This window comes from Tenrec ecaudatus, chromosome 15, assembly GCF_050624435.1.
Source record: "Tenrec ecaudatus isolate mTenEca1 chromosome 15, mTenEca1.hap1, whole genome shotgun sequence".
In the NCBI taxonomy this organism is placed as follows: Eukaryota; Metazoa; Chordata; class Mammalia; order Afrosoricida; family Tenrecidae; genus Tenrec; species Tenrec ecaudatus.
This window is the reverse complement of record NC_134544.1, coordinates 72,779,566-72,786,034: the sequence shown is the minus strand read 5'-3', so window position 1 is coordinate 72,786,034 and position 6,469 is coordinate 72,779,566.

The window sequence follows — 6,469 nt, the reverse complement described above, 5'->3', positions numbered from 1 at the left end:
TGTGCTTCCTCTGAGCCTTAGCTTCAGCCTCCTTGGGACCCCTATTGTTACGTTTGAACCCAATAACTTGAATTTAAACAACAGAACAGTAAAAAGGTGTTTATTCATCCTCTCTCATGAAATTTTATTTTTAGTTTTCATCTATCTCATGAAATTTTATTTTCATTCAATCGATTATAGACCTTCAAAGTAGTCTGAAACCCACTCAACTGTCATCAATGCCTTGCTCTGTTGGATCCTCTGTGATCTTCCAGCTGAGCTCTCAGTGTAGAGAACTAGATGATTTTCACTTCCTTGAAAGACAAAAGGCCACGCACAATTGAGTGTGTTTCTCTTATACTAGAGTCCACATTCGTGATAGTACTCTGCCATATGGCATGCTGTGTGGACCTTACAGAATTCCCTCCAGCTCACCTCCAAAAGAACGATAAAATGAGGGGTAGGTATGGATTGTGACAAGAGTTATATGAGCCTCTAATAAAATGTAAAAAAAAAATGAGGGGTAGGAATTCCTCAGTGATCTTGTTGACACTTTTGTCTGTTCTGAGTTTTTTTTTTTGTTTAACTTTTAAGAAACCTCTTCCCTTTTTTAATAAAATAAAAACGCTTGTGTTTAGTGTTTACTCGTGGCTTCTAAGGCTGTTGTCATGTTAGCTGTCATTGAGTCAGCCCTACCCGACAGGAACCGAGCACACAACAGAACAAAGCACTGCACTCTCCTGTGCCATCCTCACAATTTAGAATGAACCCATTGTTGCCGTCACTTTTTTAATCCATTTAAGAGAGGGATTCTTTTTTTTCACTGCCCCTCCACTTTACCAAACATATAATTTTCTAATTGAAAATACTGGACTCTATGGAGCCTACTAATTCAAGGCATGCCTGTGGGTCACATCACTCCCATCTCTGTCACCCAACTTGTTTCAACAACCAGCTCTGGAGACACTTTCTGGTGGAGCTGTGGTGCCTGCGCATTAGCACACTGTTCATAGTCCCTCACTCGTATCACAGCCAGGAACACTCATAGGCAAATGCCTGTTGTAGTTTGTTACTTAAATGAGGCCACCACCTTCACCACCCTGCAATCAGGGGATCCCAGAGACTTCTGAGTCAGAGTCTTTGATACAGAAATGTCTGCCTCCTTTCTCGTCCTCCTGATGGTGCTGGGTCTCCCATCAGGTCAGTGGCAGGCAGATGCAGGGGGTTACAGCAGATTCAAAGACCCATGGATCCTTTAATGCTTGTTGTGACCTTGCTTATCCTGGGTCTATTTGATTTCTCTTTTTAAACTTGATAATTTCCATGTCCTTAACGATGGATGCTGGAATCTTGTTCAGAATTGCATTGTCATTACACATCGCTTAGAGCAGTGGTTCTCAACCTGCCTAATGCCGCAAACCTTTAACACAGTTCAACTTGTTTTAGTTACTAGTTCATAACTGTAATTTTACTACTGTTATGAATCATGAGATCCCTGTGAAAGGGTTGTTCGACCCCCAAAAGGGTTGTGACTCACAAGTTGAGAACCACTGTTGTAGACCATGTTAACCGAAATAATTTTATTTCATAATTTTAATTTAAATCAGTAACTTTTAATATAACTTTCACTTTCTTTATCTCATGACTTTCAGGAAACACTCAGGGACCATGTTGGGTGGAATCTCAGTCCAAAGGAGAGATTCAGGTTCTAGATCAAGGTCCTGGCCCTCAGCCCTGTATGCATTCCTAGATTACAGTCAGGACAGCATGCCAGACTTAAAACAAAGCAACCTTGGAAGAAAAGGCTCTATTCATCTGTAGAGCTTTTCAATCAGGCACTAGTTAAGATCAGAAAAACCAAACTAACACAGTAGTTAGAATTTTATCCTGCAAACTTTTATTCTTGTTTGCCAATTAACAGAACACAACTGCATCCAATTGGATTGTATTTTCCTTGGAATCATATTTTCTGCCATCATTTATGTTAAGGCTTGATAGAGTAAAATAAGTTGTCTTAAGTTACTCCATTTTGAAAAGCTTAAGTGCCATCCCCCGTTCTAAGAGAGGTATGTTATTTTAGAAACTTGCTTATATTCGCTTGTAAATGTAAGCAAAAAGTTTTGCAAGATCATCTGGTTCAAGATAAGCTGAGCAGGACTTGCCGAACTACCTGCATCCCAACACCCTGTGGTTTTAAACGTTTGCCTTTGCCTCCCCAGAACCTTTTCGTTCTGAAACCCAGGACACCTAAGTCTCTAAATGACTTAGTATATTCTAGACTACTGAACGAAAACCATTTTAAGAACTGAGTTGAAAGTCGTAGCATGGGTTGAAAAGCAAGGGGGAAAACAGGATGATTGGTAATAGGTTTTTTGTTTTGTTTTGTTTTAAAAGAGGGGAAAAGAGAGTAGTTTTGTCTTAAAGTAGAATGTCTGGTTGTGCCAGAATGTGAACGATAGTAAAGCTCAACTTGAGGGGATGTGGTAAGTTGTAGAAGGTTTGAGGGGAAGTGAACTTGATTTGCCTTGGTTTTCAATACCAGCAAATACTGCGTATGGAAAGAGGCGATGAGGTGTTGTGAAATCTTTACAGAGTAGATCAGTGGTGGTGGACTTATTCACAGGATAGTGAAAAAGGCTGGTGAACCTCTTCACTGCAGAATGCTATCTGACTGATAAAATGTTGACTATTGTGTGAAATATATTTGGCCAGAGGAAGTGTTCCCCAGAACGAGACCAGATTGGGACCCTAATACCTCTGCAGGAGATAGGAGCCTCACCCAATACCGCTCAACTCTATTAAAGGATCTGAAAGGTGCAGGGAAAAAGCCTACCAATTTGTCTAAAGTCACTGAGGTTAAACAGGGGCCTAAAGAAAGCCCTACTGCCTTTCCTGAAAGGCTGCAAGAGGCTTACAGGGTGTACACACCCATAGACCCCAGCGCCCCGGCTAATCAGGCGGCTCTAGTTATGCAATTTGTAGCACAGTCAGCTCCTGATATTAGAAAAAAGTTACAAAAATTAGAAGGCTTTGAGGGTAAATCTCTCTCTGAGCTCCTGGCGGTGTCCCAAAAAGTTTTTGACAACAGAGAAGATCCAGCTGAGGCATCCCGAGCTCTTACTCAAAAAATGGCAAAGGTGCTTCTAGCCACAGAAGTTGGGGTCCGCCGCCCCTGGAGCCTCGCCCCACCAAAAAAAAAAAAAAAAAGAGATTTCGGCCAAAGACAGCGAAAGCCCACCCAGTCGCGTTTAGGAAAGGATCAGTGTGCTGTGTGCAAGGAAGAAGGACACTGGAAAAACGAGTGCCCTAACCGAGGACAAAGGAAACCCAAGAAACCCTCCACCCCTGTCTTAGTGGAGGAGCTGGAGTGACGGGACCGGGGTTCAGCATCCCCCCACCTAAACCCAGGGTAACTCTCATGGTGGAAAACAAACCAATCAATTTTTTAGTAGACACCGGAGCAACCCATTCCAAGGACACTGCTAAAATTATTGGAGCCACGGGAAAAGTGAAGACATACCCATGGTCGTCAGCTAGAATTTCTAACCTGGGAAAAGGAACTGTGACTCACTCTTTCTTAGTCATTCCAGAATGCCCTACCCCCCTCCTGGGACAAGACCTTGCTCAGCAAGCTGAAGGCCACTATTTCCTTCAAAGAAGACTCCATGCAGGTACAAACGGGGTCAGGGCTCTGCTGGTTTCGTTTCCAATTGAAGAAGAGTCTCGCCTCTTCCTTGCAGCAGACGCCGAAAAGAAATACCAAGACCCTGGGGGACTCCTGGAAAGATGGAAAGCCACAATCTGTAATGTGTGGGCAGAAACAAACCCCCCGGGGCTGGCTAAACATCGGGCACCCATTGTAGTTCAATTACAGAGCTCTGCCACTCCAATTCGAGAAAAACAATACCCAATAAGCCAACTAGGCTATAAGGTTTCTGCCAAAAAGGCCCAGCTGTGTGCAAAAATCGTCACCTACCTAGGGTATGAGTTAAAGGATGGCAATCGGACTTTGTCCAATAGCAGAATCCAGGCCATCCAAGCTCTACCCAAACCCACCACCAAAAAAACAGGTACGTGAATTTCTAGGAGCAGTAGGATACTGCCGCCTGTGGATCCTGGGTTTTGCAGAAATAGCCAAACCACTCTATGCAGCTACTGGAGGAGCAAAGGCTGAACTAATATGAACAGAGGTAGAAGAAAAAGCTTTCCAGAAGCTGAAGACTGCACTGGTAAGTGCTCCTGCCCTAGCCCTTTCTAACCTCGAAAAGCCCTTTCACCTTTTTGTTGCAGAAGCAAATGGAGTAGCAAAAGATGTGTTGGTACAGGCTCTCAGGCCCTGAAAACGGCCCTTAGCGTACCTCTCCAAAAGACTCGAACCAGAGGCTCTCAGGCCCTGAAAACGGCCCTTAGCGTACCTCTCCAAAAGACTCGAACCAGAGGCTGTTGGATGGCCTAACTGCTTGAGGGCAATTGCAACCACCGCCCTGCTGGTGAAAGAAGCCTCAAAGCACACTTTTGACCAGAACCTCGTCATCACTGCTCCTCACAATGTAGAGCAACTCCTCCGGGCTCCTCAAGACAGATGGCTCTCAAATTCCAGAATCACCCAGTACCAAGTATCTAACAGCAACAGACTGGCTGATCAGGCTGCGTGCCAAGCAGCCAGCTCCGAAACCATCCTGCCTCTGCTAGAACCCTCTAACAGCCTCGAGCCTCCCCATTACTCACAAGCTGAACAAGAACTGGCCAAAATTAGCAGAGCTCCTGCACAAGGATTATGTAATTAAAGGACTGTACCAGCTAACCAGAAGTGAAGCTGCAAGGTGCCCGTTTGTGCCCAGGTAAATGCTAATCCTGTCCCAGTTCATCACCCAGGACAAAGATACCGAGGAAAAGCTCCAGGTGAACACTGGAAAGTAGATTTTACTGAAGTCCCACGAGCACCAGGCAACTACAGGTATCTCCTTGTTTTTGTGGACACTTTTTTCTGGCTGTACAGAGGCCTATCCAACAAAGAGAGAGACTGCCCTCATTGCAGTTAAAAAGTTAGTCTTTGAAATTATTCCCAGATTCGGACTCCCCATGTTCATAGGATCTGACAATGGCCCGGCGTTCACCGCCCTGTTAACAAAATTACTAACTGGGGTGCTAAAAACCAATTGGAAGTTGCATTGTAGTTACCGACCACAAAGCTCTGGACAGGTAGAAAGAGCAAATAGAACAATTAAGGAAGTTCTCACTAAATTAAAGTTAGAACCTGGCGGAGATTGGGTTAGCCTCCTACCTTTTGCCTTGCTTCAGGTGAGATGTACACCTCAAAAGCATGGTTATTCTCCATTTGAAATAATGTATGGGTTTCCACCCTCATTGTTACCTAAGATTGGAAGTGAAGTGTTAAGCGAAATCAAATTGCATAACATGGTTAAGTCATTACAGGCCTTGCAATCAGAAACAACGTGCCGTCCGACCAGACTCCAGCCCGTGACAAGGAAAGCCGAAAGCCCCTCTTCAACCCCAACCGACGGCAGTTCCCTATTTCTAAAACCCACTGACTAGGCCTAAGGTTACTTTTATTGCAAACAAAACTAAAATTGTTAGGAAAATCCAAGCAGAAATAAGGAAAAAGTTAAAGTTTGTGCAAGGTCAAGTCAAACTGAGTCAGAAAAACTGAGTATGCCCCCAGACCAGTAAAGAATGATAAAGTATGTGATAAGAATGTAAAGAGTATGTGATAAGGATGTGAAGAGCATGTGATGAGGATGTGATGTGATGGAGAAGGTAATAAAGGAGTTGAAATTATTCTGAGTGATAACGAAACTGAGAATGTTCTAGGTGGTAAGCAAGGTGCGATTGTTCTGGGTAAAACTGTTCTAGGTTTGCAAAAGAAACAAACATAAAAAGCAGGATGATCCCAACCTTGCATAAAGTTCAGCTTAACCAAATGTTCTGCTTCTGTGCCCTGCAGCTTTTGGGAAAAACTACAGCTTCAGCAGATAGCTGCCTTTAAACTCTTCAGTGTTAGCTAGAAAATAAAAAGGGGGGAATTATAGAAAATCACTGAGTTTTAACTGAAGTATATTGGTAACTCTCTGAAGATACTGTGTCTTTATGCTTTCCCAAGTTCTGAGATGCATTAAGTAAACTAGAACCATGCTGGGAAGGACCCTACCCTGTTGCCCTGAGTACCCCGACTGCGTCAAAGGTTGCTGGAAAGCAGCATTGGATTCATCACCCCAGACTAAAGAAGGGGCTGACTTTACTTCCCTCAGCCTGCAAGTTAATCATGATCTCCAGGCTCTAGAAAAGTCAGTAACTGCTCTTAAAACCTCCCTAAGCTCCCTAGCCGAAGTGGTGCTACAAAATAGAAGAGGCCTAGACTTGCTGTTTCATAAACAAGGGGGTTTGTGTATGGCATTAGGAGAAGCATGCTGTTTTATGTAAATCACTCCGGTGTAATTAGAAAAAGTATAAGTCACCTCCGAAAACGACT